Raw genomic sequence first — 23,079 nt, forward strand, 5'->3', positions numbered from 1 at the left:
AATGACTCAAGATGTTTGAGAGTGGTTCTGGCCTCATTGGATTTCATATGGAGAAAGTAGAATTTTAGATTTCATTCAAAATTCAGCAGACTTATCAGATTTTCAGGATTTCAGGATTGGAGGATTGCAATGTTTCCATTGAATTTTGTCCTGTATTAGGGTATGGAACTCGTATTTAACCAAGAGCACCAATCCCTCTTTGTACCTTGATGTTAGTGACATTGGTTGCCGAACTTCTCCAGGATTCGCTCCCAAACCAGGAGCTTCTGAAAATGTCGCTCCAGCTCCCGTTTTCGCTCTTGCTCCCCACTTTCGCTCCCGCTCCCAAGTAACACTGAGCCAGATGATGTTGGCAACTCTAGCAGTAGCCAGTAGTACTGGTCACAGAGTTTTGTTGTAGAGGCCATTTATAGCCTCCTTGGTTATTTGTTTTTGTTTTGATCTCTATATCATCATCGTGTATGTATTGGACAATGCACTGGGTGCCATTTTGATATAATGGATATATTCATGAGCCTACTTTGATAATATGTTGTCTTCTATCTATATTCTAATGCTGTGTGTTTGGAAACATGAATGAAAATCTTTAAAATTATGTGTTTTTATAAAAAATAAATATTTAATGTATTTTTTACAACGACCGAGTCACTGAAATCGAGCCGGCCGAGTCGATACCGAGTCGGAGTCGACCCTCGGCCGAGTCGGAGTCGGAGTTTTAAAACATTGGTTGGGATGAGTATTCCAGAACAGGAGTGACATTTTGTGGGATTTGGCTCATTTGGGAGGCAGATTTGTGCATTTTTTCCTGGGAAGGCAGTGCGGGCAAGAGAGGAGTCTGACAGCAAAAATTGCGCAGACTTTCAGGGGAGGCTGGAATCGGGCTGCGGGAGCTTGCTGGACAAAAAAGCGCAGAACTGGGAGGCAGTCATGCAAGACATGTTTACGTAGTTTCTGGGTTGAGCGGGTGTCGGGCAACTGGTGGACTAATGCAGGAGCATCAAATGAGATAAATTACCTTTGACTTGACTGGTTAAAATTATTTACTAAAGAGGGTTGGACCTCTTAAATGTTCTTATTTATAATTTTTTTGTAAAAGTTATTAGAGTGCCCAGACTAGGAGTAATGTGATAGATTTTGTTAGCTTAGGTGTGTGTTAGGCCAATCAAATAGGGATTAGGTTGTTTGAGAAATTCGAATTTACAGAGGAGCATTAAAATGAAAAAACTCATTTTTTTAGAGAAGCTGAATGTAGATCAGGTCAGTAAGCGCCAACACAATTTTTTTTATTGTGTTTTTTCTGTTCATAATTGATTCCGTGGATTTTCATGGTGTATCCGATATCATCTTATGTCAAGAAATTGTTTGTTTCAATTAATGAAAAATCATTTTGTTGTAGTTTAATGGTGGAATCATATAGATTGATATCTAGTAAATTATGTATTTTTGGGAATTTTGCATCCAAACGAGATTGATCTATAGATTTGCTCAGTGCTATGAGTATTTTATCCTAATTGCATGTTTTCTCAATGATAGATCTAAAGAATTCTCGATTTTTTATGTTTTTTCTTGCTTGAAATTGCTTCGAGAAAACAAAACCTTTAGTCACAGAAGGGTTGCGCATCAGATAGAAAGGTCACACCTGGAGAAAAAGGGTCGCACATTAGATAGAAAAGTCGCATCGTGGGTCGCGCCTGCAGCAGAAGGGTCGCGCCAGCCTACAAAAGGGTCACATCGGTTTAGAATTGCTTTTTTAATCAACTTTTAGGAGTCCATTTCGAACTTTGATTGCTGGGTCAAGTAGCCCCGTGTGTCTACTTTCTGTTGAGTCATCAAACTCGACAAAATACCCAGGGAAAGGCCTCCAAAAATTGAATTTTCCAACCTCACTCAGAAGCACTGTGTCTGGTAAAGAAGTTTTTGGAGACAGAAGTTTTGAAGAACAGAGTATTGGCGGGTCAATCTGCCATCATGGAGTGTCTAAGAAAACTGCGCAATTTTCTGGAGGAGTGGCAGACTGGCCGGCAGGGGGACTGATTGAAAAAAATACTCAATTTTTAGAGACAGTACAGTGACAGGCAACGGGTGCCTCTCCCTCTTGTCTGTGCAATTGCTTTAGTCAGTGTAGGCAAGAAGTCAGACAACTTCTACGCAATTTTTGGGAGGAGTGAAGCTCGGGGTCACTTCCCAATCAAATTCTTTGGTTGACCAGCAAGAGGCTTGATTGATAGGCTTACGGGAAGCGTAGATTGAAATGGATTCCTTGGCAACTTCTACATTGTTCCAGGTGATAGTCAGCCTGGTTGATTCCAGAGTTGTGCAATGCAGACTGCCTGGAGGGCATCCTCAAGCTCTGTGCAGTTCTGGGTAATAATGCTTGGTCATTGAGGTCTGAGACTGTGCAATGCAACTCAGTGGCGGTCAGACTAATGGAGGGTGGTTCGATCAACATATTTTTGGGAAAATGGCTAAGTGTGTGAGCAAGTGAACTCGTGTATACATGACCTTGCGAACACACACTCAACATGACTTGACGATAAGACACCTCAAACCAAAAAGACAACATGTCTCAGTGTGGTTGTCTAAAGGTTGAGAGTGACAAGTGTGACACTTGAGATAGATCATTGAACGACTGTGACGACACTTGTGCGACAGTGCTTACAACATTGTGTGTGAGTGTGATGGGTGTTTACATAGTCAAAACAATTCATGCACATGAAGACAAACCTTTGATATCACCAGAACAAGGTCGAAAGCATGACATAGAAATCAACATTCTGAAGGCGACAGTTGGTCAAACAAGCGGGAAGGAAGCAAGACATGTAGAGGAAACACATGAAATGACCTTTTGGTGTTTACACACAAGCAAGTTATTAAAGACATGATGATATGACAATGACAAGAAGTCTTGCAAACTCAACTAAGAGGTGTACTTCGAGATGATCATGCATCTTACGAAGTTTGCATGCGGTCCTGATCTTTTCCATTACTTGGTCTCTTGGTCCTTCTCCTCAACTCCTTTGGAGTGATCTCAAAATGTCACATTTTCCTATTGTCACTGAGCGATAGGTCAACATTGTTTCAACAGGCAGTGACTATTGCCGGAATGAGGCCTTGGGAAGCCCATCTACGCAGTTCTTGCATGCAAGACAGACACGAAAGCTTGGACAACACTGCACAATTTTAAGGCACAGGACACTGCTACGGGATGGGGGTCCTGAGAGGACACCTCTGTGCAATTTATGAGAGTAGTGTTGGCTACCTGATTGCTCTGCGCATTTCTGGCAAGCAGTGTTGGCTAGGGTCTCTGCAGGTTGCCGGGTTTCAACAGGTAAAGGGAGGAAGCTTGATGGTTGCAAAAGAAACGTGCAAAGTTCTTGGAAGTTGAATGAGGCTAGGTTGCTTGGGAAATGGCTAAGTGTGAGATCAGTGACATAGATGTAAACAGTGATAGGACTCGACTATGATCACACACAAACACTTAGTGACATAACGTAGACCATCCAAAATGCATAAGACATACTTTGCTTAATGCAACAACTTTCATGACAAGAGTGCATGAAGTGAGTGTGAAACATGTCTATGTGATGACAACCAATCATACACACACAATTCCCTTGAAGCAAAACAACATTTTCTTTGCATGACAAACAACAACCCCTATGCCCAAAGATGACACATGCCGCATAAAGATGAGAACGCGGACAACTCTTAAGATCAATGAAGGGAGCTTGAAATCATCATCTTACAAACAAGTGACCAAGGATGATCGATCGTAGGATCCAAGGTAGTCTCCTTAATTTGCATTCGAACCAAAATTTTGGAGCGATGTTGTAGCCACTACAACACTTCCATATTAAAATGCCAACCACTCATACTCCTTGAGCATTCATTCTATCTCCATTTTAATGCTTCCAAAGGAGCAAAGATTGCACTACTCTGACCTATCTCATTTATCATTCACCACCTCAACGAATCAAGCCCGAATTATTCTCAAATACTTTTCTTCATAATGTGTTGTTGGGATTTTTATAAAAGCTTTGTGTGAGTTTCCATCGTGCGATTTGATAGTTCATTCATAACTTTACATAGATTCGAGATTTAGTAACACTTTTAATTGAAAAGATAGCCCTGCGCAATCAAGGAAACATAATGGTTAGATGTAATAATCTAGACATGCCAATGCACATTGGGCTACGAGATGATGCTTTTGTGTTGGCAGAATAACAACTTCTTGCATGACTTCTCCTTTTGTTGTACCAAGGAGTATGAGTGCCATGGGAGGAGGTAATGTTGATTTTGTTTTCCATTCTTCAATTCTAGCTTGGAAATAGAAAAATAAAAATCGATAAAACTACTTTATTAAAAATCAAACTACAAACCTTAATATTAAATGTTTGATTTATGAAATTAATATTTCTCATTATAATACATATATATATATATATATATATATATATATATATATATATATATAATTTATTTTAAATTTGCCCATATTTATATTAATTTATTTTAAATAATTAATTTATATATATATATATAATTTATTTTAAATTTGCCCATATTTATATTAATTTATTTTAAATAATTAATTTACAGTGATTCATTATTCAGATTGGTCTTGATGATGGGTCATGTTGGGATTTGAAACGGTTGACAAATCCGGTTTCTACTGTGGACACTCCGAGACTAAGCTCAAAAGAAATGAACCACATATGCCTAAATTCCAAAATATAAACAATGTATAGTTTCCCTCATGAATCCATCTACTCCGAAAAAAATACTTAACAACTCAGCATGTCAGTGGAAAAATGAATCTGATTTAAATATTAAGGGTTCTTTTAACAGTCGTCCAAAGCTAATAATCTCTTCAACATTTCAAGAGTTTTACTTTTAATTGATGACCCAATAATTTAATCCGCGATATATGTAGGGAAACTTTTAAGGAAAATTATTTTGAAGTCAAAAATTTTTGGTGAATCTCACTAGTCCCTAATATGTTAAATATAAAATGTTTATTGATATATTTGTAAAATTATTAAAATTTATCATGATTTTATATAGAGTCTCTATATAATATTGGTGATTTTTAAGGTAAAATAATCTTATATTGTAAAATTTGGGCGAATCAATTTTAGAACAAATAGAACTTCCAAAATCTTTTTTGGAAAAAAGCCCCTAAAATTTTCCATAAATATATGTGTCATTTAATTGTATATGTGATATTAGTTGATATTGGCCCTAGACCAATAAATATTTCAAGTGAATGCAAGCATGAGTGATGTTTTATTTAATATATAAATATCATATATAAAATGGAAATTCAATTCAATACAATAGAAACAAATTAGCTAAAACTCCCACATGTTAATAAAATCAAATCAATTTTTTCCAAATCATTGCTGAATCTTAATGGTAATTTTAACAGAATGCAATTAATTTCTTTTCCATTTCTGTGAACCTAGTTTAATTTATAAATATCATGAAAGGAGAATAAATTTAACCAAATGTAAATTTACAGTTTATTTAATCAACTGTTGAAACAGCATCTAAATTTGAAATCTGTTTGAAATTTTGAAAATAAAAAATAAATATGTGATCCTTTGTTGGGAGAGGAACTCATTCCTGGTGTGGCTGTACTATTCGTACCACTGGAGTTTGTTGGAGGAACGCCCTTTGGCGGAGGAGACGCAGAGCCTGGTGCTGTTATAGGAGCAGCAACGGAAATACCAATAGCTGCCGGAAAACCAAAAAATTAAATAAAAAATAAGCAACTTACCGTCTAGAATATCAGAAAAAACACCCGCAGAAACAGAGTTAGTAGAAATCTCTTACCATTGCATTCATTGATTGGCAGAGTGGTGACTTTGCATGAGCTTGACATGGCCAGGGCTCGTTTCTGGTCTATTGGCTGACCTAACAGATTGTTACTGGTAAAAAGCTCACAGAGACACACAACATCATTCGTAACGACGAATTTGAGGGCGGTGCATCAATCTTTGGCCGGTTGCTTGTTGGTTCCCATGGTGCAGTGCATCGTTCCTTGTCTCGCCCATTCCGCTCGATATTACATCGACTGTGGCTGCCCTGGATATCATGCAGGGTAACATTTCCTTATACCTGTTCGCCATTAGAAACATGGGACTACAGGTAACCTGATGAGTGAGGATAATGAATCGATAATTATCGTTTTACTGCTAGATGTCAACAGAAAAACATATAACAGATAACAGATGTCAAGCAAAGAAACAAAGTGTAGAACCGCCTTCATGAATATTCATAAATACACGACGAGAGCTTTGTGGGTGGTTAGAGAGTTTATGCCCGCTCTATGCCCGCCAGGTGTCAGCCTCAGGAACAAAAAGACGACGAAAGTCCCTTTCAAAGGAAAGCCTATCGGCCTAATTAAAAACACGATAAATTCAAATAAAATGAGTTTTATCTAACATGCGGTGGCCTTTGATCAATAAAAATTAAACTTCACAGGAGGCATGAGTGGTGTTTAATTTAATTAAATTATAATTAAATAAAAATATCTGAAACGCACATGCCACCATTGCGGTGTTCTATTTTAATATATAAATAAATAAAAAAAATCAATTAAATATGACCGAGTTTTATATAATATAAAAAAAAATAAAAACTAAATAGTCAAATAATTTTCTCGATATAGGCCTCTAGGTCCAGGTTATTAAATGAATCGCATCGACGGAGTTTTATATAATATTAAAAAATAATAATAATGACGAAATAGTCAAATAATTTTCTCCATAGAGGGCTTTAGGTTATTAAATGAATACAATCATGAAATACACGGCTAAGAGCGAAAATACACGGCTAAGAACAACCTGCAAAAAGAGCCAACTACGACCTGTAAAAGATTTCCCATAAAATATATTCACCTGTTTTATTTTCGGAACTGTGGCAACCGTCGCGTCTCTCGTAACAGAGGTAGCAGATTTCTTTCAGCTTGTTGCCCTAGTAGAATGGCTCCTACCAGCAGGATAACACCGGGCGTAGGAGCCAATCCACTAGGACAGCATACAACTGAAAGAAATCAGGATGCTACGCCTGGGTTGGAGATTTGGATGCCCAAGTTTCAGAAGAATTACTATGGGAGTTGTTCGTCCAAGCCGGGCCTGTAGGTAAGTACGCACACTCTTCATTGTCTCATTTGCATTAAATAAAAAATGGAAGAAAAAGAACAAACCGCAGACCTTATTCTCTCGTTTCGCGGAACAGGATCTGTAGTGGGGTTTTAAGTTATCTTTATCTTTTAAGGTTTAAGGATTTTTGCTTTATGCTGCATTCAGTTGGAAATGTGTTATATGGAGGATTTGAACTGAAAGAGCAAGTCACTTCACGTAGCTGTGACATGAATTTCTCAGTTTTCAAAGGTTGTTCAACTAGGGTTTTACTCTTCTGCTCCAAAGACACATTTTCCCCGAGCTTGTTAAATCAGTTTCTGGTTGCTAACTGGCTGGTTGGTTCAGTAGTGAAGTCGACAGAGTGCTAGGGTGCGTATCGGGGTTCCCTTCTCGTGGCTCTCCGCCCCATCCGCACTGTGTAAATTTAAGGGGGGGGAAGCCTGGGGCAAGACTTTGGTCAAAACGATATACCTTGCAAGTAGTCGCATGAATTGGACTGGCAACCTGCACACCAAAGCCGAAGAGTAACAGTATGGATTGCAATGGTGTAAAACTCCAGTAAAGCTCCGCATGGAACTACATGAGAAAGACTCCAAAATGCCTAAATAGGCGGTCACAAGAGCACAGCTGGGTCGGTGAAAGCGGGGTAGTGTTATTTCTCTCACTGGGGTTCAATTCCTCAAAGAAGTGGCAACCACTAGTGGCCATTGAATAGTAGAAACGATCATGGCTGTTAAATAGCATAAACGATCATGTCTGTTAAGTCAGACTGGGTGGTAGATGTGCTGACGTGTCAATGTACATACCCAGTTATAAGTTAACTTAGATAAAATATTAAACGTTTCGTTGGTATACTTGTTACCCACTCTTTTTAATAACTGGATTCCTCCCAGTTTGCTCTAAACAAAGGGCCTCTCGTTGTATTTAGACACAGCAGATCTAATAGATGCAGTGGTTCTAGTATTCTTTCAATTGGCTTTTGGATCTCTGTTAATTTTATGAGTTCTGTTGTATGTAAGGAGTTTAAGCATGTAATGATATTGTTTTTTGTTGCATGTCTTCACATGATGAAGTATACGCCGATATGTTAGTGGCAGCATTTTGAAAGGTGGCCAATGCCCAACATTTCTTCCTAGGATGCTTCTGGAGTTTCCTCAAAATAGCTCGATGTATGCCAAACTTCATTAAAATCCGTCAAGAACGTTAAACTTGGCCAGACCATCCAAGCAACTTGCTCAAATTCCATCGAACTCATCAATTTTGGTCAGATTCCTGGAGTCTTGGTGTGTCTTATTGGGCTTGACCGAGCTTGACCTAAACGAGTAGGTGGACCCACTTCATACCCAATCCAACTATGGAGTACGCAACAACATCAATGGGTCTTTTTTCAATGCTTCAGTCCTGGCACCTAAACCGAAGGATGTACATTCTTTGCGGTGCAGCCTCTCTGTCATGGTTTATGAAACACTTGAAAAGAAAATCTGGAAGTGTTATTGACAGAAGTATTGGGGACGTTAGGGGTAGTAGTTGTTAGATTTTGACCAATGTTGTAAACTTCCGAGAATTTAAAAAAGATATCTGAGAACCACTACTTGAAATATTGGGCAAGAATTTAGGTTTCTACCTACTATGAGTAAATTGTGAGAGATGCAGTGAGGAGAGCAAAACATTGTTTGAGACCATTGTTAGAACGTTCCATTTTTTGGCTTATACGAGGTAACATGCAGTGCCCATACACCATCTTCTATTTTTATTTATCATAAATCAGACATGACAAAGAGCCACAGAGATGTGCCCTAGAGTGTCTCACGTTTGAATAGGTGGAGTCATATGCAGCAAAAGATTTGCTTGACTAGGAGCACTGATAGTATTGAATATTTTAAATTTAGTTTATATTTTATAGAAATTGAGATACTTTGGAAAGCATTTACACTAACCCTACTGAAAAGTTAATCCGACTGCTTAAATGCCATGGCTTGAGTTGGAGCCAGAAACAGTAGTGAATATGTATTATTTAGTTCATATTTTATAGAAATCGTGGAATACTGGTGAGCATTCATGGTAACACCCACACCCCCCCACCCCCACCCACAAAGGACTTCAATTACTTAAAGTATGGCCCCTAGAAAAAACGTGTTTAAATGCGTTTTTTCTAGAAATATTGTCCCAGCGAATTGGAAGTTAACATTTGGTAAATATTCTTCGTTGGATAGAATCTTTTACAATGCAATAAATTTGGTGATGACATTATCTAATGGTGAAGCATTTTTGGCATACTGATGCTAATGAAATTTTTGCATTGTGATTGTGGTTGCCATCCATGTAATGGCAGGCCCCACCGGTGAACTTTTTAATTTATAATGTTTGGCAATTTGGGGCTTATTAATATTATCAAAATCTCTTTTATGGGAAGAAAATTGCTTGTTGGGTGGTAAGTTGGGTATGAATGCAACAGTAAGCCTAATAATGGTGAGGCAGTATTGGCATAATGATTGGATGTTGCTTTTTCTTTGGTAGCCAGAGACAGTATTGAATATTATTATTTAGTTTATATTTTATAGAAATCTAGGTACACTGGCAAGTATTCTTTATAACCCCACTGAAAAAGACTTCAATTGCTTGAACTTTGGCCTGAGAAAAAAACATGTTCAAATGTAATATTCTAAGGCAATTTTCCCTTCTTTTTTGTGTCAAACAAAAGATGGCTAGCTAACAAATTTCAACTCACAATGACATATGCTATTCACAACTGTGATAAGTATAACTAATTCTACCAAAGTCCACTTCAGTTCATTCAATAGTATGATGGTCCTATAGATACACGCACGATCTAATTTACCTGCAGCAACGACAATCCAAAGTTTGATAATGTAGAAAGCCCTAATTGGTATTCAACCTGTTTCCAATATGTAAATCCTACGTCAATTCTGTCGAAACCCTTCTGTAAACTTCCATGAAAACTCGACTAATCTTAGCTTGTGTTGGCTGTTGAAATTTTTGTCCTTTCATCTTGTTGCGGGAACTAATCCCAGGAGCTTCGGGTCAGTTAGAATTGATCACGGGTAGTATTTCATAGCTCGAGTAGGATGATTGCAAAGAAAATTCGTGAGTTGCCTTCGATCAGTCACGGTCATGATCTAAAAAGCCTTGCTTAGAAGTAGAAGGTTCGGATCATCACTAAGCCAGTTTAAGATTCTCGGCTTGTTACCAAATTGCTTCCAGAATTTTGGAACATCCTAAGATTGTGTCAGAACCCTTGGTTTATAATAGAATTAACTGTAATCTTTTGTAGAATCCCTCAAACTGGCTAGAGCGACCTTCGCTTGGCTTGCATAGGAAGACGTCTACTTCACAAAATACTATCTCTCCACTTCGGGTGGCCTTTCTTGGCCTCAAACTTTAGTTTTCTTGTCACTTTTGCGGATTCTAGACTTTAACCCCCCAAGGGCTTGACTGTCGAATTTTTTTAATATAATGCTTCAGATCCCCTCCTTGTTGGTCTTCAAAACCTCAGATGCTAATCGACTATCTCGGACATAAGTGATCTTTGCTGTGCCAAAATAGAGACAAATGAAACGCCAAGATCTTTTACCACCGAAATTGATTGGAGAGAAAAGGGGTCTTAAAATGCTCAGAGCTAATGCCCAAAAAACAAAGGAGTTAATCCACGCTTGATGATCCAAAATGAATTCAGTCCTCTTATAAATATAGATTTCCTAGAGGGGTCTCTTTTGCTTAATTAATTGAGTAAATTTTACTCCAAACCCCAATTTTGGGTTTCTTTGCCCAGCTGCCCCAAAACTCACCCATAATTGGATATTTTGGGGTTTTCCCCTTTATTGAGGGTTGTAGCCTACAAGGATTGATAGGCCATTATGTCCTTCATTCATCCTCAATTCAGAGATGACATTACAGTCCCCATTGCCCGAAATTGCTTGCCCTCAAGCGATTGCAGATTCAGGGGCTGCAAATCTCGTTCTCCTTCCCATGTCACGTCCTCCGCCAGTAGATTCTTCCATTTGATAAGGTATCATGGAATTACTTTTCCTCTTAAATTCTTTGCTCGCATGGCCATGATTGTCTCCCAAATTTATTGTAGTTGTCCTTCGTCTAATGGTGGCAATTCAATAGAGGTGGTGCCTTGCTGTCCCACAACCTTCTTGAGGCACGACACATGGAACCTGTCCCTTGGTAGATCTAACTCATATGTTACTTCACCAATCTTCCAAAAAACTTTGGAAAGCCCATAAAACCTATTCTTCAACTTTTCTGTGCCACTTTACTTGAGTGTAGACTTCCTATAAGGTTGCAATCTCAAGAAAATGAGGCTCCTACCTCAAAGTTACATTTTGTTTGATGTTGGTTTGCATACATATTTTGCCGATTTTGAGCAACCTGCATGTTTTCCTTGAGTGCCCTGAGAATGTCCTGACTGTCCTGTATCCATTTTTTGGCAATAGGTGCCTTGCTGTCTCTAAAAATTGTGTTGACAAAAGGATGGTGCATCATAACCATATAGTGCTTTGAAATGCGTCATCCCAATGGATAAATGGTAGGTGGTATCATAACAATGCTTTGCAAGGTACAACCTTTTGCTCCATGCTTTTTGTTAATCTGTGACATAATTATACAAGTACCACTGTAATGTACTAGGGAAATTGTCCCTTTTTTGTGTCCTAGGGTTTCCATTTGATTTATGTCATCAACAAATATAAATAGTGTGCAATGACATTGGCATCTTCATAAGCATAAGCTGGCTAGATAACAAATTTCAACTCATAACAACATATGTTATTCACAACTTGAAGTCAATAATTCATCACAATGATAAATATAACTAATTCTACTGAGACCCACTTCAGTTCATTCAATAGTATGATGGTCCCACAAATACACGCATGATCTAATTTACATGCAACAACAACAATCCAAAATCCAATAATGAAGAAAGCCCTAACCGGTGTTCGACTTGTTTCCCAAATGCAAATCCTAGGCGAATTCTGCTAGAACTCTTCTCTAAGCTTCCATGTAGACATGACTAATCTTAGCTTGTGTCGGGTGCTGAAATTTCTATCCTTTTGTCTTGTCGCAGGAACTAACCCTAAGAGCTTCAGGTCAGTTAGAATTGAATGCGGGTAGTATTTAGTAGCTCGAGTAGGATGATTACAAAGAAAATTCATGAGTTGCCTTTGATCTGTCATGGTCATGATCTCAGAAGCCTTGCTTAGTCGCAGAACGTTTGGATCACCACAAAGCCACTTTAAGATTCTTGACCTGTTACCAAATTACTTCTAGAGTTCTAGACCATCCCAAGATTGCGCCAAAACCCTTAGTTTATAATAGAATTAACTATAATTCTTTGTAGAATCCCTTGAATTGGCTAGAGTGGCCTTCGCTTGGCTTGCACAGGAAGACGTCTGCTTGACAAAATATTGTCTCTCTACTTCGGGTGGCCTTTCTTGGCTTCATTCTTCAATTTTCTTGCCACTTCTGCGGATTCCAAAATTTAACTGCCCAAGGGGCTTGACTGCCCATAAATATTAATAGAATGCTTCAGATCTTCTCCTTGCTGGTCTTCAAAACTTGAGATGCTAATCGACAATCTCAGACAAAAGTGATATTTGCTATACCAGAAGAGAGACAAATGAAAAACTAAGATAAACTGATGTTTATCAACTAGGGAGGAATCTTTCACCACAGAAATTGATAGGAGAGAAATGTTGAAGAATGTAACGTGCTTTGGTCTTCATAATTGTACGTGTCAAAAGAAAATTTTATTATTAAAGAAAATGACTTATTAAAGCCTGGGTTTCATGCTTGGGTCAATGTTTTCTAGGTCAAAGTCCCCATTGAGGACTTCTATGTTTTGTCTTGAGTCATTAGAGTCTTTGTCATTATTATTAGAGCCTTCTTGGCTTTTGTATCATGTAAAAATAATTATTTTTAAGTCAAAAAAATAATTTGTTACCTCCACACCAAGTCAGCCTTGCCCTCAACTAGTCGGCGTGGATTAGGGCAATTCAACCTCACAAGAAGCCTATATATTGAGCATTTTGACTTCATTTGGATAGCATCATCAACAAGTTCGATCTCTAAGAAGCAATAACTAGAAAAGAGTGAGAAGTTGTGGGAGAAGGAGAGAAACTGGGAAGAGGAAAATCGAGTTTTTGGGCTGCTTTTCTCTCACACGTGGGAAGATATTGAGCTGAAGTTGGGGGCCGAAAATCTGCTACTGCGATCGAAATTCTGATATGAAGCTGCACTTTGAAGAGTTGTCACTTGGAAGGCTGAGTAAAGGACATCTACAAGGAGGAAGGGTTGACTTGGTGGTTGGAGGAGGTCTTTGTCTAGGTCTAAGAAGTTTGGAAGTGTCTCATCTTGAATTGAATTACTAAAGGAAGAGTTCTTGATTGGGTTTTCCCCTTATAGGGGTTTTGCCTTGGTTGTGCGCCTACATCTTGTGTCTCTTGTTCTTGTGATCTTCACACATACATAATTTGGTAATTGCTTGATGAAAGATAATCTAATAAAGAAGTAAAAGAGGCCAACATAATTCACAAGTAATTATCAAGAAAGAGGAATCAAACCCTAATATCTACTAGCATTGATTTCTCAACATGGTATCAAAGTTAAGGTTGAAGAAGGTTGGAGATCACTTTGTTGGCTTAAAAGATAAGGCTACTCCCTCTATGGAAAGTTACTTGAAGATGGGATACAATATTATAAGAATTGCAGGAAGTTGGATTGGAAGGATCATCTACAACCTCTCTAAGAAAGTCAAAAGCGAAGGGTTCTTGGCTGCACTTACAGGTACTCTTGATGATGACAATGCATGGATCATTGATAGTGGAGCATCAAGGCATATGATGGGAGAAAGTGGACAACTTCATACTCTATCAAAGGAACCATCATCTCATGCAGTGGAGCTAGGAGACAACAACAGTTATGCAGTCAAGGGCCTGGGATCTACATCATTAAAGCTGGAAAATGGAGCAAAGCTACATCTCAACAATATACTCTATGTTCCAGGTTTGAAAAAGAATTTACTTTCAATTTCTTGTTTAGAAGATAAAGGAGATAGGGTTGCCTTTGTAGATGGAAAAGTTTTGGTTTGGGGAAAGGATTCAAGCATTGATAAGGCAAAAGTTATTGGAGTATGTGAAGGAAGGTTATATAGAGTCATAACTCCATCTCCTCAAGCCCTAGTTCACATGGAGATCAATCCTATTGAACTATGGCATAGAAGATATGGGCATATTACTACAAGATCATTCCCTCTCTTAATCAAATGGTAAATGGCATCCCCAACATCAAGGAAGATCATGAAGGAGTATGTAAGGGATGTGCTTTGGGGAAAAATACAAGGAAGTCGTTTACATGCAGTGATAAAAGGTCTAAAGAAATATTAGACCTCATTCATTTCGATGTGTGTGGGACTATGTTTAATAAATCTCTTGGAGGCCATCTTTATTATGTGACTTTCATTAATGATCACTCTAGAAAGACATGGCTCTACCTTATCAAGACTAAGGACAAAGTATTTGAAAAGTTCAAGGAGTTTAGATCTAAAGTGGGAACCTTTACCGACAGAAAGATTAAAGCTTTGAGATCTGACAATGTGGGGAATACACTTCAAAAGAAATAGTTGCATATTGTAAAGAAGTAGGTATTAAAAGCTACTCTTGAAGATGCTAAAGGACATGGAGCTAATAAAGGAAATTTTAGCAAAAGACCAAAGAGATATTTACTATTTAGGATATGCAGCATATATGATAAAATTAATAGCAGTTGAACCAACTACATTTGAAGAAGCTACTCATCAAGAATGGAAGAAGGCAACGCAAAAAGAATATCAATCCATCATGAAGAATGGGGTTTGGGAAATCATTCTTAGACCTAGTGACAAATCAATTGTCACTTCAAAATGGATTTACAAAATCAAACATGCTATTGATGGAAGTATTAACAAATACAAAGCTAGATTCCTTGCAAGGGGTATTTCTCAAAAGGAAGGTATAGACTATGAAGAAATCTTTGCACCTACTGCATGATATTCTACTATAAGATCTTTGGTTTCGCTCGCTGCTACAATGGGATGGAATATTCATCAAATGGACGTAAAAACAACATTTCTGAATGGAACCATCGATGAAGAAGTATACATTGAACAATCATAAGGCTTTGAGATAAATAGTAAGGACACACATGTTTGCAGACTCAAGAAAGCACTATATGGCTTGAAGCAAGCTCCTAGGGCATGTATGCAAGAACGGATGCATATCTCTTAAGAATTGGGTTCGTCAAAAGTTTTGTAGATCCAAACCTCTACATTAAGGTGGTGAACAATGAACCAGTCATTATTCTACTATATGTGGATGATTTGTTTATTACAGGTGTGGAGCACAAAATACAAGAATGCAAGAAGATGCTGGCAGCCAAATTTGAAATGAAAGATCTGGGACTCATGCATTATTACTTGGGTTTGGAAGTCTGGCAGAAACCTGGAGAAATATATCTGGGTCAAGGGAAATACATAATCGAGATATTGCAGAGATTCGGTATGATGGATTCCAAACCTATGACTACTCCCATGATCACTAATCTCAAGAAGTTGAGAAGCTCCAACTCTAGTCTTGTCGATCCTACTAGTTATTGTAAGTTGGTGGGTTCTTTGATGTACCCGGTAAATACAAGACCTGATATATGTTTTTCCGTAAATGTTCTTAGTCAATTTTAGTTGGAGCCTCATCATGACCATTGGATAATTGCCAAGCATATTTTGAGATATCTATGTGGCACTATACATCACTGCTTAAAATATGATGGAAAGGAAGTCAAGTTAACAGGTTTTACCGATTCCAATTGGGGTGGCAGTGATACTGATGGAAGAAGCACTACATGTGGATGTTTTAGATTGGGATCTGCTATGATTTCGTGGATGAGTAGAAAACAAGATCCAAACGGGTAATTCCGCCAAACATTTCCATTCCACATAGCTTGCAACTCAACTTTGTTCTATTATGACCCTCACATGGTTCACGATACTTCCACATTTGGTCTAATGGATTTGCCATTTTAAATTTTTAAATTTTGGTCCTAAGATATAGAACAAATGTAGAAATTTAAGAAAGGGTAAGAAGAGGCAAACAACATATTTGTACTATACTTGGAGAACAAGGAAAAGGAAGACAATTTTTTTTACATACATGGAAATATGGATATGGTATATTAGAGTAAGTCTCCAATCCAAAAGTGCTCGGTTGATGGCAAATAAAACTATGGATTTTCCCTTGTTTGTTTGATGAAAAATGGTCACAAGACTCACACAACCCTTAGAGCTCAATCTCACCAAAAAAAAAATGACCTTAAAAAACCCAAACTAGAACTTTATATCGTCTTTTCCAGTAGCAGGGCAATCATTTTCGTTTGATCGGGGTAATTTTGAAATTGTCACGATAATTTCGATTGGGCAAATTATTGCTATAATTTGAGACAATAATATCGACAAGTGTGATTTTTGTGATAATACCGTGATAATTTCAATATTATTGCGATATGCGCAATTATGCTTTTGGTAAAGCCCATAATAAGCAAGTATCCATTGATCTTGAAATACTATGTGCCCGATGCTTGCTTAAGTCTGTGTAAGGATTTCTTAAACTTGCAAACATGGGACTCCTCATGTACCTCAAAGCCTTGAGGTTGCTCTATGTACACTTATTCCTTAATGATCCCATTAAGGTATGTTTCTTCACATCCATTTGATGTATCCTCAATTCTATAACTAGGACAATAGACATAACAACTCTAATATAAGTGTAGTCGACGGTTGGAGCAAAAGTCCCATCATAGTCCACTCCCTTTTTCTGGGAGAGCCCTTTCGCGACAAACCTTGTCTTGAATTTCTCAATGCTGCCATTTGCAACATGCCTACATGGAACTCACAATTGATTTCCCTTTTGGTTTTGGCACTATGTTCGAAACACCATTTTTTATGATGGAGGTGTTCTCTTCCACTATGGCTTCTCACCATACTTGCTTGTCTGCTGCATCCTAAAAACTAGAGGGCTTTGAATCAATGATGGTGCGCATCAATGCCATATATTTGGGAAACTTCTTCGGAGGACTGCTCTCCTTGAATGTGCTCTTAGGAGCCTCAACATACTCCTCAAAATCCCTTAATGTGTATGTGAACCATTGAGGTCTCCTGATAGAATCAGAAGGGGCTAATGTCTCCTTCTCCTCACTTGAAGATCGACTTACTAAACTGGAAACTTTGTGTGTTGGACGACCTATGGCTTTATACTAGTGAATGCATCCTTTGGCGTCTTGCCCTCTAAGATTCTGTGCAGACACTTGTTTAGGATGTAGACTGCTTTGATGCATGCCTTTGCCCAAAGAAACATGGGCAAGTCCCAGTCAACCCTAGTAGTCTCTATGATGGATACATTGCTGTGGGTTTTACGATGTTGCTAGCTCCCTCTTGATTCCTGCTTGCTTGTACAAGTTCTTGAAATCGTTAGAGGTACACTCGTCCCCATTATCTGATCTCAAAACCTTGATCTTCTCTCCTATCTGGTTCTCAGCAAGAGCTTTGAACTCTTGAAATCTGTTGAACACCTCATCCTTTGTCTTCAAGAAATAAATTCATGATTTGTGAGAGAAATCATCAATAAAGGAAACATAGTACATACCTCCCAAAATTGATGCTATGACATCTTTCCACAACATCTGAATGAATTAGGTCTAGAATCTCCAAAGACTTGTGTTCATCAATAAAGGAAGCATAGTACATACCTACCAAAATTGATGCTATGATATCTTTGCACAACATCTGAATGAATCAGGTCTAGAATCTCTAAAGACTTGTGTTCGCTGCTTGGGAAAGAAGGCCTTGGCATGCTTGACATGTCTGCACCCTCTGTATACTCCTTGTTGTTCGATGTTGAAATCTGGAAGTCCTATGACTATCTCCCCTAGAATAGACAATGGTTTATAATGCAGATGCCCCATCCTCTTGTGCCATAATTTCTACAGCTATTACTGCTATGAACCAGGGCTCGAACAGATTCACCCTGTAACCTGTACAAATTGTTTTTGCTAACACCACTCACTTGTGCTGCTTTTGGGCTAGATTCTCTTAGCCTGATAAAGACTTGTCTTTTCTTGAACTCTACTACAAAGCCCATATCTTCCATAACCAAAACTAGAAGCAATTTTTTCACTAGACCTGGAACAGATAACACATCATTAACAAATTACTTGACTTGAGCTAGAAGGAAATAGAACCAACTCCTACCATTGAATACTTTGCATCATCACCAAGCTCAACCTATACTCCCAAGTCCCACGTTGTTAGACTGGAAAACCACTGTCAGGCTGATGTCATATGGCTAGATTCCCCATTGTCCACATACCACACTTTCCTTGAACAATGCTGGTAGAAAGGCAAGATACCAATGAGAATTCTTTTTCAAACTTGACAGCGAACTTTTTCGTCTAAATTTCTGCTGTGGCTGCTACCTGCTTTTGCTGTTGCTTCCCTTTGTCGTTCTTCTTTTCTAGACACTTTGATGCATAATGTCCAAACTAATGACAAATAAAGCATAAGGTTTTACTCAAGTAATTCTTTCTTGGTTTTGAGGTTGACTCCTTACTCTTTCCCTTTACCCTTATTGGAACCTTTTCCTTTGCCCTTATTCATCTGATTGAATAGGGCTAGGACCTAGTCACCATCCTTCTTGCTAGCCTTTCACTCCATTCGAGATTTGAGTTTCCTCCTAGATACAACTACCCCAAAGTATTTCAAAATTGGGAAGTTTCTCACGAGAACAAACACCTTGGACAAATGGTTTTCACAAAACTGGGAATCCATTCAGTGCCATGTTTACCAACTCGGCATCTTCCACCTTCTCCTTGACTACTTCAAGTTGGTCACGAATCTGTGTGATTTTCATTAGGTAACTGGTAATGGTGTCAGATCTGGTTGTCTCTATGGATCAGAGTTTGTTTTGCAAACTCATCTTCCTGTTAATATTCTCACTTGTGTAGAGGCTTACCAGTGCTTCGAAGATCTCCTGAGCAGTGTTCTTCTGAGATATGTGAGAAATCAAGTGATCTTTGATGGCATCCATGATTATCCCCTTGGGTTTTACCTTGTCCTTGTTGTGTGCTGCCCAATGGTACGGATCTGTTGGTGGTGTCGCTGCATCTTTCACGATGTCCCACAGATCATTCTCTTCCAACAAGAGAGTAAACCTAACTTTCCAAGATAGGAAATTAGAGCCACCATCTAATATGTCCTGGAAGCTGAGGCTAGCTGATGCTATCTTTGATCTGCACACAAATTGTTATTTTCAATCTTTTAACCAAAGTAGCTGTGTTACCATGTAATTTTCCAAATCCTAGGTGATTGCTGTCGTATGCTTCTTTATTAAATAAGTCAGATCTTGAATTTACTCAATAGCAAAAATGAAAATATGAGCATGTATCAATGACACAGATGGCTGGAAAATATAGTGGAAGCATAACAAAATTAATTTCTCACACACATAGGTACTAGGTAGTAATTACTCCAAATTAGCTTTTCATTCCATCGAAAAAACTAACAAGGAAACCTTCATATGCTTCTCCGAAAACTAATACTTTCACATTTTTACCAAGTGAATTAAAATATAGAATTATTTTTCGAAAATGACTTTTCAAAAATATCTTGACTTGTTGCATGGTCACACTGAACATATGTGAAAGTTCCTATCTGAGCTATAATTCATAGCATATTCTTACAGCTATAACTTTATCTATTAATTTTAAATCACCAAAACTATATATATATATATATAAGTAATAGTTAAGTATTAATGTGTGTATAATAAGTAACTTTATAAATAATTAATGTATTAGATTAATTTTCACTTATATAAATAAACATATATTTTAACTATCAAATTTTATACCTTGTTGAATTTAATGCTGAATTATATTATAAAATTTTTACTGTTGATTTTTTGTTGAACTTCAAGGTTGTTGAATTTGAATTCGAATGTGAACCACCTGACTTAGGTGATAACCCCATTGGAAAAGGACTTCAATTGCTTAAATTATTGCCTGAGAAAAAACATGTTCAAATGTTTTGTTTTCATGAATTTCCCATTTATTGCTGTTATGGTTTTGAGTAGAAGCAAGTACAAAATAACTATGTGATTATTATATTGGAAATATGGACCCAGCAAATTTGAATTTGAATTTTGGTAAATATTCTTCATGGGACATAATTTTTTAGCATGCAATAAATTGTGCATTGACATAGGCTAATGTTGAAGCATTTTTGGCATGGTGATTGTTAAAGCAATTTCAGCTTTGTGATTGTGGTTGCAATCCATGTAATGGCAGAAAACAGCATAGTTGAATTTTTTTTTGTTTAAAATGTTTTACAATTTGGGACTTGTTAGTAGTTTCAAAATCACTTTTATGGGAAGAGAGCTGCATATTGGGTAGTAAGTTGAGCATGAATGTAGTGGCTAGCCTATTAATGGCAAGACAATTTTGGCATAATGACAGTATGCTGATTTTTAACATATGTCTCTGGGGTTAGTTGTAAGTTTGGAAGGGCATTGCACTCTTGAGGGTTTTACATCTGTAAACTAATATAAATCTTAGTAAGTAAAATTGTGATAGCTGTATTCAAACAAACATTTTTATTTGAGTAGATAGCTCTCATCCTGTATTAAATCTTGATTATGGTGTTTTTTGCAGTTAGCGTATATGTGCCAAAAGGTAGAGTCACTGGTCTTCATCAGGGCTATGGCTTTGTGGAGTTCTGCAGTGAAGAAGATGCAGATTATGTGAGTATGGTCCTAGTGTCTTTTTCCCAATGCTAAATATGTTTGACATAAGCTCTTATTCTTTGAGAGTTAGCTTTCTACAAGGTTTGTAAGGGAAGCAATTCTCATTAAATTTGATCCCTCGTCATTTTAATATTGCAGGCCATCAAGATTCTAAATATGATCAAACTATATGGGAAGCCAATACGAGTTAATAAGATGCATTTTCATGATTGCAACTGCTTAGACTCGCTCTTTTTTTTCTCTTGTGATACTTTCTTGAAAGAGTATTCATATGTTATCTGTTTTAGTTTAATCCTTTCTTGAAAGAGTATTCATATGTTGTCTCTTCCAATGTTTAATAACTCAGAACCAGCCTTCGATTGGAATCAGCCAATGACTTAGTATATGAACCAGTTTACTAAAAAATACATAAAATATAAAATAACTAATTAAAAAATGTACTCATGTATATCAATATAAATCAATATCATTAGAGGCCAAAGATGCAAAATCTGCTCATGTATAATGTGAATATAGGAAAATGGCATCAAGTGAAATATATTTCTGAAACAAAATACATGAAGAACGAGGTTCTAAGTGGAATTTAGAGTCTAAAAGTCAGCTTGGTACAAGCTACTAGCCTACTACATGTGAATGATGAAACTCATCAGCGATTCAGCACTATTGGAAATGGAATTGTTAGCATGAAATACAAAACTGTCCAGTATCTTGGACTTGTTGGATACCTTAGGGACCCGGACATGTGCAGCAGTATTGGTAGCAACACAATTAGTGCCTACCATGATTGGTGCTACTAGTGGATCATCATTTGAACCCATCGACACCTATTTGTAATCATTAAACTTTGTCAAGTGAGTCTCCTCTACCTATCCCGAGGATGGATTAGTATCATCCCAGACAATGGGATTTGTGTCAATGTTGATTTTCCAGGATACTGGAGTCTAGGTTAGAACCTTACAATCAATGACGCTACCAATCCAAGTATCACAACAAACTACTTTGCACAGCGGAACAAAACATAGCAGTAAATCAACATGTACACAAATATGGACAACTTTTTACAAATTTAACTGCCTAACTTTGTTATATTTGTTGGAAATATTGAGAGGGGGGTTGAATCAATTTTTCTTAGCAATTAACAATTTTAATCTTTTTTCAGAGCATTAGTTAATCTTCAGTTATTAATATTATTGTTCTCTTCAGAATCCAGATAATCATAAACATATAACAATGGTAGACAACACCATACAACAATGCAGAAGATAAAACAATAGACAGACAAATTTTTAGGTGGAAAACCCCCTCCAAGTCAAAAACCACCAAACGCTTCTTAGTAATTGTCTTCTTCTCCCTTTAAAAGAAAAATAATTACATCAAGATTTCAGCTACAACTGAGGCAGGTGTCAACTCTCTAATTCATAGGCTACAATCTATAGGACGCTACTACACCCTAATACCTGCTGCAACCAAAAGGACAATCCAACGCCCTGTGAGTTAGGCCATAACCTGATGAGTGCCCCAACACTCTGTTTACCAGCTGTTGTTGGATGGATGCTTTGTTGCCCTGTAATTTATGAGCCCCAATTGAAAGGATGCCACAACGCCCTGTGCAGCCCACAACATGCCCTAGCACCACCCTGCCACCCTGAAGAGTTCTCAAGCCACAAGTTGAAGGTGTCTCCAATCACCTTCCTTGCACCAACCTACCACCATGAAGAGCCAACGGATCACGTTTCACAATTTTCAAATTGGATCCCCCTGTGCTATGAATCAATAGAAGAATACTGTAAAGAAGATATTGCTATAACCCGTCAAATTTTGGTAGCCACTTACCACACTACACAACACTGTCCAAACTGATCACTACACAAAGTTGCTCATCAAAGCCTTATTGCTAACTCTGCCAAGTCAACTAACCACTGCACAAGCTTACCACTGTACAACCTGCTATCAACTACACATCACTGCCACTGCTGAATTGCACATCATTTCCACTGAACCACTGCCTGTACAGGGCATAGAAGAACAATAATAGCTCAAACCAAGGTGCCTTATGTAATCCATATGCCCTGCTAGTAAAGCTC

The 23,079-nt window shown here is 37.7% G+C and overlaps 1 pseudogene across 1 annotated transcript in view; it reads left to right on the top strand.

Moving 5' to 3' along the window:
• The first annotated feature begins 6,830 nt into the window (after positions 1 to 6,830).
• The window catches only part of LOC149213936 (uncharacterized), a 32,038-nt pseudogene continuing 15,789 nt past the window's right edge, over positions 6,831 to 23,079 (top strand). The window contains exons 1-3 of the transcript XR_016250052.1: positions 6,831 to 7,145; positions 20,904 to 20,992; positions 21,134 to 21,268. The product of XR_016250052.1 is annotated as an uncharacterized LOC149213936 (transcript). The remainder of the gene's footprint in view (positions 7,146 to 20,903; positions 20,993 to 21,133; positions 21,269 to 23,079) is intronic.

The sequence above is a fragment of the Pinus tabuliformis genome, chromosome 1_1, assembly GCF_031772625.1.
Source record: "Pinus tabuliformis cultivar Carrire ecotype Pingquan chromosome 1_1, CPIR1, whole genome shotgun sequence".
NCBI classification, from domain to species: Eukaryota; Viridiplantae; Streptophyta; class Pinopsida; order Pinales; family Pinaceae; genus Pinus; species Pinus tabuliformis.